Below are 12995 nucleotides of genomic sequence, written 5' to 3'. Positions count from 1 at the left end.
TTTTGTTTCCTCATTATGAGGAAATGTTCTCTGGTAATAAAGACTAGCAACTCTTCTACATCTTACTGTTTTACAGAACTGCCTATATAACACAAAAAAGGTCATTATGCCAATTCCCCCATCATCCTGGAAGGTAAGATCCACAGAGAAATATTATATCTTCTCTTCAAGGTTCTACAGGAAAGGTTGAAGAGTTTCTTTGAATATTATAGACCACAATACTCCATCCTCTATATATCCACCTCATCATTCTCCAAATATTTAGCCTGGGATTACTGTTCCAATATCCATTGGCCACCTAATATCAGTTAATTTCTACAAAGGTATATTTACTGAGAAAACATAGCAAGTAGAGAGTATAAAGACATTCTACCAAAAAAAGAAAACATTCTCTCCTCTGTATATTGTCTTGTTCTCTTGAGAAAATTGTTGAATATATACATTACTAATTACATGGGAAATGCATTAAGGAAAATAAATAGAAAGGGGTAGACTAAGAAGGAAAATAATATCTGGAAAGAAAACACCTGTAACCAAAACACACTTCCTAATACCAAAGTGAATAGGGAAAAAAGCTTTTTAATATATATATATATATTTACTCTGATATATAGAAAAATTTGTTTGCATTCTTTGTATATACTTCAGCCGATGGAGAAAGAAAAAAGACTGAGTAATGTGAGCCATGATTCATTTCTGGAAAAGTTGTGTTGGGATTCGACACCTGCTATTTGTAATATAGAAAGGGAATGAATGGTCTACATGACAATGTATTCGCTTGAGCAATCACAGTTGGACATTATGTATTTTGATCCTGAAATAATGATGTCATTTTGGCCCTTTTCAAGCACAAAGAATAACAGTCATTGACTATTTCTTGGCTCTATTTGCTTTCAGGTAGATGATCATCTTCCATATGAAGGATCAGATTCTTAAGGAGGACTAGCAAAAATCTTCCCAGCAATGACAAAGAGAGAGACTCCTCTATGATCGTCATAGGACAATCTAATTCCTTTTCTTCATTATTCCCTAACAAATAGAGGCATCCTTGAATTCCTGGGCAATAGTCTCTTCTTGCTATAGTTCTGGAAAATTTCAGCCTATTTTTGTATGAGCAGTGGACCACTTGCCTTGTAAACCTCAGCTCAAATAGAATCAGCATCAAGCATTTTCCCAGAGGAGAACTGCATTCCAAATCTTTTCTTCAGATGGAAATTTAGCTAGAGAGGGATTGACACCTACCTGGGATATACATATATATATATATGTGTGTGTGTGTGTGTGTGTGTGTGTGTGTGTGTGTGTGTGAACAGTTTCATATTCTGTCTCCTTAAAATGATAAAGCCCATTAAAAATCAATGTTTGCTGAAAGAGTACATCCATGTCATTATTAATCAGAGAAATGCAAATTAAGACAACTCTAAGATACCACAACACACCTGTCAGACTGGCTAGAATGACAGGGAAAGATAATGCACAATGTTGGAGGGGATGTGGGAAAACAGGGAAACTGATACATTGTTGGTGGAATTATGAATATATCCAGCCATTCTGGACAGCAATTAGGAACTATGCTCGAGAAGTTGTCAAACTGTGCATACCCTTTGACTCAGCAATGTCACTATTGGGCTTAAATCCCAAAGAGATCTTAAAGAAAGGAAAGGGACCTGTATGTGCAAGAATATTTGTGGCAGCCCTCTTTGTATTGGCCAGAAACTGTAAACTCAGTGGATGCCCATCAATTGGAGAATGGCTGAATAAACTGGTATATGAATATTATGGAATATTATTGTTCTGTAAGAAATGACCAACAGAATAATTTCAGAAAGGCCTGGAGAGACTTACATAAACTGATGCTGAGTGAAATGAGCAGGACCAAGAGATCATTATATACTTCAACAATGATACTATATGATGATCAATTCAGATGGACGTGGCTCTCTTCAACAATGAGAGGATTCAAACCAGTCCCACTTGCTCAGTGATGAAGAGAGGCATCTATACCCAGAGAGAGAATGGTGGGATCTGAGTGTGAAACACAACATAGTATTTTCACTCTTTCTATTATTATTTACTTATATTTTATTTTCTTTCTCAGTTTTTCTTTGCCTTCCTTCTTTATCTGATTTTTCTTATGCAACAGGATAACTGTATAAATATGTAAAAATATATTGGATTTAACATTTATTTCAACATGTGGAATATGTATTAGACTACCTGCCAGCCAAGAGTGAAGGTGGGTAAAATTTGGATCAAAAGATTTTGCAAGGGTCAGTATTAGAAAAATTACCCATGCATATGCTTTGCAAACAAAAAAAACAAAAAATAAATTATATTTATAGTTATTCAGATAGTGACTGTTCTTTAAGTCCAATAAGAAGACAGCCCTATGGCCTGTGCCACCTCTGTATGCTGTACAATGATTATAGCTCCCATTGTATCTGCACATGCTACTTTATGATTTGCTTGTTTCCTCAGGATTTTGATATAGATAAAAATGGTAAAATGATATGTTTAATGTATTTTGTCTTTTACATAAATTAGATTTAAGTGAGGCAGAGTTGCTCAAAACTATCAGCCTCACTCTTTCTTCCAGTCATTGGAATATAGTACTAGTACAATATCCAAGATAATTGCTGATGGCTCAGAATACAGTGTCTGGTGTCCTCAGTGTAAATACCTGCTACCACAGCCTTCAAGGTCATTTTTTTTGGGAAAAAAAAAAAAAAAAAAAGTTCATTCTACTTATTCCACTAGGAAATATTTCATATACTTATCAATTTGGTTTAACCTATATGTCAAAATAATTTACCAGGTTGTCACTATTGCACATATTATAGTTTTTTAGAGCCACGATTGAAAGTTTGGTGGTAAATGGACATTAAAGGTGGAAAGAAGTTCTCATACCAGAGACACTATTATCCCTAAACACCCCAATGGTCTATCTACAAATGAATATTCAGAAGTAATCTTTAATATGTTCATTCTAATGAATACAAAAGAGATAAAGTTTTCCACTGGATAGTAATACAAGTCTTTATATTAATTATTTTTCTAAACTCACAAAGAAAAATAAAACAAATCCTAACTAATAATATTTTATTAGGGTCTCATGAAGATAATTTATATGCTTAATAAGCACTTACTTTTCAAATGAGATCCATCTTCTTTCCTACACTTATTGAAAGTATTTTCATGCAACAATTCAGGTTTTTTTTTGTTTTTTTTTTAAATCAACAACAACAACAACAAAAAAAAAAAAAACAATGATAGAAATGCAGAAGTCTCCCAATGGACTTACTTTTATGGTTTAGTGATACGTTGTCATTTTTAACTTCTTTAGCTTCCATCAACCACAATTATGTTTTTCTTACTAAAGTAATTAATGCTTAAAGAACACAGATAATTTTGAAAGAAAAAAAAATAGGCAAGAACTTTGGCTGATAAAGTTAACATTTCAATGCTTTCTTAGTCCCTACCCATTTCTTTATGACTGCTAAATTATACAGTTAAGAGTGGTAAAGGCAGTTAGTCATAAGTTTATTCAGTTCTCTCATTTTACAGAAGAAGTGAGTAGTTAAAAACAAGTAGTTTTCCATGAAATGTAATTTATGAATTCTGATGTGTCTCCATATTAATAACACTTTAAGGTTACATCTCCATTAATCTGCAGAAAAGTAAATCTTAAGGTTTATGATGGGGTGAGGGGTAACACATTGATTCCTATAAATTACTTCAATAAATTTTATGTATTTGCTTTGAGTTAACACAACCTCTGTTTTGGTCTACTATAATAAAACTGGTAGGAACTACTGAATTGCATTATAAAAGCATTTTAGTAATTCCATATTTGAAAAAAAAAAAATTGCTTTTGTTGTTTTTCTTTGCTCCCTGCTTCCCTGCTCCCTGTTGGTTTTTATTATCATCATTGTATTACTTAAACAAAAGATATAGGATAAATTGTTGGTATTATAATATTATATTTAGAGGGACATGGATTTTATATGAATAAATTATTATAGTACTTTTAATAAAATCTTAAACCTTGCATGGTTTTAAGGCAAAATATCACTTTTTTTTTTTTTTTTTGCTTTACCATATGATGATATATATTTTTTTTCATTTATCAAGTGTTTGGCTTTGGTACTTTATTCTATTCCAAAAGATTGAAATATTAAGAACATGTTCTAGATATATAAAATAAAAATTCAATTAATTGGAGGGAGACTAATGTCACAAATTAGGTGAAGGGGCAAAAGCTCCCCCACCAAAATGTAATCAATAAATCATCATTCTGTTGAGAATTGGAATCAATGAATTTCTTTGATTTCTTTAAAACTGAGCATTTTATAATTTAAGATTAGTGCATTACCTTTTCTTAAAAGAGAGTGTCAGAATTTAGCCATTTATAGAAATGAGACTGCCAAGTGATGCAGTAGTAAGAGCACCAGCCCAGACATCAGGAGGACATGATTTTAAATATAATCTCAGACATTAACTATCTGTGTGACTCATTTAACCTTTTTTTCTCAGTTTCTAATCTGTAAAATGGGACTGGAGAAGGAAGTGGCAAATTGCTTCATTATGTTTGCCAGGAAAACTACCAATGGGGCACAGAGCATACAAAATTGAAATGACTCAAAGATGAGAAATGATGGAAAGTCTTTAGTGAGAAAAAATCTAAACTATCCTGAATTTCAAATATTCAGTGATAACCTTTGCATAAAGAATTCTTTTTTTCAGAGTTTAAAAAGTTAAAACTAAAAATAAGAACATTGGCCTTTAAATATCATTTTAAAAAGATATAAAAAAAATAACTCATTTCTCTGAACTTATTCATGTAGAATTAAATTTCCTTGTGGAATCAGTGGAATCATGTTTTTCTCAATAAATACTCACTTAACTTACCCTGGGGGGGGGGGGGGAACTAATTACATGGATAGATAGATGAACATAGAAATGTTTTATATATATATATATATATATATATATAAATGTTTTTAATGAGGATTGCTTACTATGTAAGAGCATAGGATTTTAAATCTGGAAAAGACTTTAGATACTCCACCATCCAACCTCATCATTATGTAGCTGTATGGAAATAAGACCAAAAAAGTGAAGTGATTAGTTTAACATAATTCAGGAGTTGTGATAGTAGGAGGAAGAGAAGAAGAAATCACTATTACTACTACTACTAGTATTACTACTACTAATACTTAGTATCAGTAGTACTGGTAGTAATTCATAATTTTATAACACTTTGAGTTTTGCAGAATTATATATATATATATAAACATTTTGCATATATGTATATGTATGTGGATTTGTGCATTTGTGAGTATGTACATATGTTGCATACGAAAGACTTTGTGGTAGATAATATTATTATACCCTTTGTGCAAATGAAACTGGGACTGAGAAATCAGAATCTTCTTAATCAGTATCTTCTTAATTTCAAATCCAACAGTTTAGGCATTATGCCATGAATTATTGTTATTATTGTTGATTTGTTATGATAGTTATTCTTCATTTTTAAATGACTAACATTTATGTAATGCTTTAAATTTTGCAAAATGCTTCTCATATACTGTCATTTGACCTTGAAGACTGTTGTTGTTTTGTCCTTACTTCTTTAAGAGGACTATGACATCAGAGAGGGGATACTATGACGTTCAAGTGAATTGGATTTAAGTGAGGGAGGGCTGGGCAAGGTCACCAGCCTCACTTTTTCTTCTAGAGCCATCTAGGTCCAGTGACCAGATATAGATTAGGACAGAAGATGGCTCTGGATGCAATGGGCAACTTTGGTCTTTTTTAACTAAGGTCTTCAAAAGGTCTCAATTTGGCTGAGACCACACCCATTCAGTGATTAAAGCTAGGTTGAGATTGAGGCAAAGAATTTCCTCTTTAATCTACTCCTCCCTTCCTTTCCCTCCCCCCCCCCCCAAAGAAATTTAAATCAATCAGTCAATCAATCTGGGAGGAAAAACCCTCAGGGTTTCTGATCAAAACAGAAATGACTGCCATTTATATTCAATCTGAGTTAATCAGGACCCAAACAATGATGAAATTGGGCTTATCCTGGGATCTATTAGTGTCCAATCCATGAGAATCAGAGTAGTTTTGGTTTAAGTCTTGGTTCTTTAGAAAGAAATCTGGTCAGTAAACCCCAAGATATTTGGGAAGGGTTCAGAAATCCAAAAGAAAAAGCTTTAAAGAACATCTATAAGTAAGGGTTTGATAACCTATGTGCACTTTAAGATGACCTGTCAGTAGTAGAACCAGGACTGAAACCTAGGTACTTTGATTCTAGATTTTGTTCTCTTTTTTACCAAATTAATTTTGATCCTAGAATCTCTTTACGCTTTAAAAAAAAAAAAATCATTTTTTGTTTATTTTAATTATAGTTATCATATTTGTAATTAAAATACCTTCTTTAAAAAAAATGATTTGATCTCAAAGACATCTCTGAAAGGATCTTTGGAATGGATAGGTTTCCTCTCCTTATCAGACAACTAGTGTTTTTCATGAAAAATCTTTCAAATCCAAATGGAGGGTTTCATACTGAGTGAATGTGTATTAGTGCCAATAGCACAGTGGTTTCATTTCTCTAATATTACTTGTAGTATCATGGATAAATGAAGAAAATGAATACACCATATGGAATCAGTTTTCAATATAAATGATTACAATTAATTCCCTGACTTCCATGGTGGTCATAGCTGATATCTTAAATGTCTAGTATAATATTGCAGAATATGAAATGTGATACAGAATACCAAAAAAAAAAAAAATACCCCCCAAAATTCCTTTCATTCCCCATTTGAGGTAAGTACCTCTTCTGTTTCTTTATTATAAGAAAGTGTTGATTATACTAGTGAATGGGACTGACTGGGTGAAGTTTTCTCAAGAAGTCTGAGACTAGGCCTAAGTCACCAGATTTTTATTCCCAGAGGTCTGCAGAGCCAGAAGATGAGGTCTTGAGCCCCAGGTTGCAGGAAGTTACATGATCTCAAGGTCTAGAGGTCTCTAAAAGTCAGACCCTAAGTCAATGACAGGAAGTTAACAGAAGTGACATGACCCACAGAAAGCAGACAACACCTGATGACCATTGGTCATTTATGATTACTTCCTTTTAGTCAATTCAATGAAAAGGCTTGTTATTTAACTGGGTGTTCTACTTCCATCTGGTCAAGTTCATGAGCACAGGGTGGGAGCTGGGATAATTCCCAGGTGTGTATCTGGGCCTCTCCTTGAAGGGACTAAATAAATGCTTTCTCTTTGTACCTGAAATGTCTCTAATTAGTGGAAGGGGGTCTAGTACCTATCCCACACACTAGTGTAGATCCTTTTCCCTACTTTTGGCATATTGAGTTACAGAGAAGTCTTAGTTTAGCAAATTTAGAATAGTTTGGTCTAATATTTCTTCAAAATGTTTACCACTTCTAAAAGGTGTTAAAAAAAATTAAAAATAGTTTTGAAACCCATTTTGGTTTTTCAATAACTTTATACATCTTAGACATGCATCCCCACCAAATACATGGTGACTGGTTTCCTTATAGACTAGGAGGTGATGGGCTAAAAATGGTAGTGGCCATTTAAAATCTAGTCCCCTGGCCTTTAGTGCTATAATTTCTACTGCATTCTGTAATTTTTTTGTTTTGTTTTATTTGGTCTCAATGTCAAAAAAAAAAAAAAAATGGTCTCAAATACCAAGGGAAATTCTCATGTTGTTGAAATACGGTAATTGAGTTTTATATCTGGAGGCCACACATTTGCTTTATTTATAAACCTAATATAACAACAACAAAACAAAATACCTGTAATGCAATTAAAATACTAATGTGATCATTGTGTTGATAAATTAACATTATGGATATCTGAGTTGGGTATAGTTAATCTAATGCAATTCAACCCGTAGTGAACAATTTTTATAACAAGTTTGTAATAACTTCAAAAAATGTATCCTTATTAATGTTGATCTTTTGAACTTTCTAATTAGAAATATATGAAAGAAACTTATTATTATTCATGCATTATGAAATTTGATTGCCTTTATATTCATACATTTTTGGCCAGATTCTTATTATATATTCTTATTTTACATTATATGACAAACAGTTGATTCTTTTGCTTTTCTAATCAAAGTTTATTTGAAATGTGGGCTAGATAATAAAGACAATTGAAATTATTTTTAATGTCTCAAGGTAAAAAAATGTGGTTTTTTGTAGTATAATCATTTAGCATTCTCAAAATAATCATAACAGCTATCAAAAACTGGATTGTTAAGGAGGAGGAAATGATAGAATTTATACGGATTTTTTTCTAGGTATACAAGTATGACAAAAAAAGACTGATGTTTGATTAACTATCCTTTCATACTATAAATGCAAAAATAACATATAGTTGTAATTACTATACATAAAACTTTATTTCATTTTATTTTCTGCATAGGCATATTTTAATGGCTTCTTTCCCTCTCTTCCCCTATAATTTGCCAATTCATTTACATCATTTGAAGTTGTGTTACATGTCTGCTCTCTTCTCAATGAGGCTTCCTGGTAAAGGACAGACCTTAAAACTAGTTAAAAGTTACATAAATTAGTGATAGAACTGGAATATAATTGAGGTTAAGACATGTTGACCCTCTAGTCACAATGAATGATTTACATTTAAAACAGATGCTACTGATGGGAATCACTAATTAATTATCCAAGCTAATAATCTCAGATCATAGGATAACCTCTCTTAAAATCCTCTAATGAAGCCCATTTGTTTCTGCTTTATAACCTGACAAAACAAAATGAACCACAATCACTCTTTTCTCTTGACAAATTTATAAGCTATATATATATATTTTTTTCTTATAGGTTATAGGAAAAATTGTTTTTTAAAACTATAAAGTCAGTCAGTTAACAATCATTTATCAGCTGCTATGTATCAGGTAAGAGAAATAGAAATCTATTTGTTTCCTCCTTTCCTCCTTTTATTTTCTGTTCAAAAACTAGGCTGGATTATAGTTTTCTGACCCTTAATTATGTCAATGAATATTCATCACTCACTTGGTTTTCCCACACAAACATTATGACCTTGCTTTTTTAAAAGATTATAGGTTTTATTTAGGAGATCCTATTATATTTTGAGGCTTTATGCAAAAAAAAAAAAAAAAAAAAAAAAAAAAAAAAAAACATTTGGGGAAAAGACCAGAGAATCTCTTCCATTTGGACTCTGAACTTAATATATTCCTGTATGGTGGCAAAACTACCTTAGGTAATCTTCTTTTTTGCTTTATTATACTTTGCTTCATATTAAAAATTAAAAAGTTTCTCAATAAAAGCTATCTCCATTTTAATTCTATTCAATGAATCTGGCATATACATGGGAGATATCTTATATAAGGAGATGGATGAGAGCCTTTATAATCAACAAATAATCAGAAAGTAGAATTTTTTCAAAGAGTGGGATATTTATACTTTTCAAATAAAAGTAGGCAGGGAATTTGGGGAAAAGTCAAAAATATTCCCCTTTCTTAAAGAAAGGGAAATTGAGGAAGGGATGTCAGAAATTTCAAGTATTAGATATGTGGCTGTTTGATAACAATTCATCCTGACAGTTCAAGCCTTTATAACAAGCAATAAAATAAAGAGATGAAATTAAAAAAAAAAAAAATGTATCCTTGAGCCCCATAACAACAATTAGGGGACTCTGGAGATAAGGATGTCTTTTATAGGTCCATAAACCACTCAATGGCTCAGGCTCTACTTTAAAAATAGTGTGAGTTTAATTGACTTCAGAGTTGCTGATTTTTTGCATGTCCAGTTAGCTATACTCTCACTCACTACAAAGAATTATTGGTACGTCAAAACAATACAACCCATTTGGTTGCTTGGATGATTAGGGGTTGAGGGGGAACAGAGCTCAAACAAATCAAGGTATTTATTTTTCATAGCAGTCATTGATAAATCTTTCATTCCCTACCCCTAGACAACTGGTATAATTCATTTCCCCTCACATCTTGAGAATTAATTCAACCTCCACAAAATTCATATAATGAACTTTCTTTATGTCCTTCATGTAGTCCAACTACTCTTCTATTCTTTATTTGAGACATTTCCACTTCCTCATTCAATACATATATCAAAATGTGCCAATAGATTTTTATTGAGGATCAACTATGTTCAAGGTATTATGGTAAGCAACAGGGATCATGAAAGGTTTCTTATAGAACATAAAATTTTAGCTGCTATTTGAAGAAAGTCAAGAGACCCAGGAGAAATAGATGAGAAAGGAGGAAGAACTTTCCAAGGCATGGAGTTGGTTATTTTCAAAGAGGACCAAAATAATACCCAGAATCATGAAATAGGATGTTTTGGATAAGGCACAACACTGGTCAGTATCATAGTGTCTCTAGATCACAGGATACATGGAAGGGAACAAAATATATACAGTTGGGAAAGGTAGAAAGTATGTAGGTAAGGGACTTTAAAAGTCAAACAGAATATTTTATATTGAATTCTGGAGATACTAGGAAGCCACCAGAGTTTCTTAAGTAGAAGTAGATCTGATACAGCAGTGGAATCAGATTTCAAATGTGGATTCACTATATTTGCTGAAGAAAAATAGTGCTATTGAAATCTTAACAAAACTTTACATTTTTACATCTTTTTAATATTTCCTTCTAGTTTCATCTACTTGTTTTCCTATTTGTATACTCAGTCCTAATTAAGTGTTTAATAAATAAATACTTAAATGTTTTTTCATTTATTCATCTATTCTTCAAGAAAATATTCAGGCTAAAAGTTTTATTTATAGTTTTCAAACCACTGTTTTCTTTAACTTCTTACTCAAGCATATTTTCCAAAATATTTTTCATTGTCCTAATTTTTGTACTGAACTCCTAAACATTATAGTATATATTAGTTTATTTGAAGACTCTTTCCAATTCTTCAAAGATAATTTTTCTTTATCCTTTTGAACAAATGATGATGCATGTCAATTATTTTCAAAGACAGTCTTTTTTTCCCTTCCAAATTCTTGTTATAATAGCCTTGTAAGAAATATTTCTTTTTTGCCTTGGACATACAATAATAGTAATAACTTTACCTATTCCTTTATTTGTCCTTTCCATAAATATCAGTGAACCATCATCCCGTTTAGCTAACATTTTCTAGTTTCTTTTATAGTGAAAAATTCTAGATAGATACAATTCACTTACTTTTAAAGTATGTGCATTTATAGTTCACAGGACAAATATCTTGCATTTAGAATAATAACTGCTAAGTCAATATTTATAAATAGTCTTACTAGCTTTGAAGAACCAAATAATATGTAGAGAGTGACATTCTGACAGCAAAAGATTTATAATATTTCATATTTTATTAAGCAATCATGATAGATGATAGGGATATAAGATAAAATATATATATATAGACATAATATTTATTAAGTGTTTACTATACTATGTGCCAGATATTGTGTGGAGAGGAAATTATAAACAAATATGATTCCTAAATCCAATGAAACTATATATATTTTTGGAACACAAAGAATGGTATGGAAATCTATTAGAAATGCTATAGAGGTAAAAGTTGTAGAGAGTGATCTAAAAAAAAAAAAAAAAACAATCGAGAAATGGCTGGGAAGATTATAATGATTTAATGTGAAGAGAAAAATTACTTTGGCACAAAACGATAATGTAGGCAGGCCAGTGAAATTATTAATAATGTGCTAAAAAGAAAGAAAAAAGTCAAAAAGAAGCATAAAGCATAGGGAAAGGGGGTGCCAAATAATAATAAAATATACAAAAGAAAAAATGTAGGAGGGCATAATAATAGAGAAAAGAAGTCAGACAATACCCTGTGACTCAGAAGAAGGGAAAAGAAGAGACAGGTAGTAGGATTGTGAAGCTGAATTTAGAGGCTGAAAGTTACTCCCACTGAAATAGATCTGCCTATTCTCAAACTGTTTTAACCTTTGCCTTGAAATCTCTGGTTACATGATATAAGATATAATTGGAGTATTATAGAAAGTTAGAAAATTAGAATTTTGATTTTGTGGTTTTTTTGTTTCTTTAGTATTCCAGATCATTTTTGTGTCTTCATTTCTTTCATATCTTCCTTTTGTTATTGTAATGTTTTTTTATAAATAGGAAATTTTGTCAAAAAATTCATTATGATAGGAGATAAAGGTAATAGAAAGAGGGTTAACTATGAAATCAGGATGATTTAGTGTTCATTTGACACTATCTGTGTAATCTAAGGCAAAACTACTAATCTCCCAGTTTCTTTTATTCTTAGAATATGCTGCTTCCTCCTCTCTCTTTCAGAAAATACCTTTTTCCTTCAAGAAAAAGCTAAAGGGAGGCAGGAGCCAAGATGGTAAAGACAGGAACTTTCCCAACTTCTCCCCCAAACTGCTTCAAATTCTTTTAAATAATGACTGAAATAAATTTTAAAGCATTAGAACACCTAAAAAATGGAGTAGAAAATTTTCCAGCCTAATGAAATTTAGAGGCTTAGCAGAAAAGTACTGTGACACCAGGGTGAAGTCCAGTTTGTAGCTCTAGACCAAACCCCAAATCCAGAGTGAGCCCCAAACCCAGCCCAGGCTCATCCTCTGAATCAGTAGTAGTATTAGTGGTTTTCAGACTTCTCAGCACAGAGTCATCAAAAAGGATCTGGAAGTTCAGCAGAAAAGGTCTGTGGAATCAAAGTGGGAGCCTACCATGCAATCCCAGTGTAGTCCCAGCAAAACTCAGCCACAGCCTGAACCCCATGGTCACTGAGGCAGGACCTCTGAATCAGCAGCAGTACTGGAAACTTCTGGACCTCTCAGCCTGGGGACACCAGGGAGAACTTGTAAGGTCAGTGGAGAAGGTCTATGGCAATGAGGTGGAAGTCTGATGTGCATTCCCAGTGCAGTATGGTGTTAGGAAAGGCAATCCATATTATTTCTTACAATTACTGTGGAGCAGGGACACGTCTAACAGCTCCAGA

General features: G+C 32.3%; 1 long non-coding RNA gene across 4 annotated transcripts in view; it reads left to right on the top strand.

Annotated features, from left to right (window-relative positions):
* Nucleotides 1-12995, top strand: part of LOC141564915 (uncharacterized) — a 247167-nt gene that overhangs the window by 79436 nt on the left and 154736 nt on the right. The window contains exons 4-5 of one of the 4 annotated variants that reach the window (XR_012488800.1): nucleotides 77-133; nucleotides 898-1341. The exons of 2 other annotated variants lie outside the window; for them this stretch is intronic. This is a non-coding gene — a long non-coding RNA (uncharacterized LOC141564915). Of the gene's footprint in view, nucleotides 1-76; nucleotides 134-897; nucleotides 1342-12995 lie in introns of those variants that run through there. One more of the 4 variants, XR_012488798.1, reaches the window with a different exon arrangement.

Source organism: Sminthopsis crassicaudata, chromosome 3 (assembly GCF_048593235.1).
Source record: "Sminthopsis crassicaudata isolate SCR6 chromosome 3, ASM4859323v1, whole genome shotgun sequence".
Classification (NCBI taxonomy): domain Eukaryota; kingdom Metazoa; phylum Chordata; class Mammalia; order Dasyuromorphia; family Dasyuridae; genus Sminthopsis; species Sminthopsis crassicaudata.
Note: the sequence above shows the minus strand (reverse complement) of the source record. Positions and strands in the feature narration are given on the sequence as shown.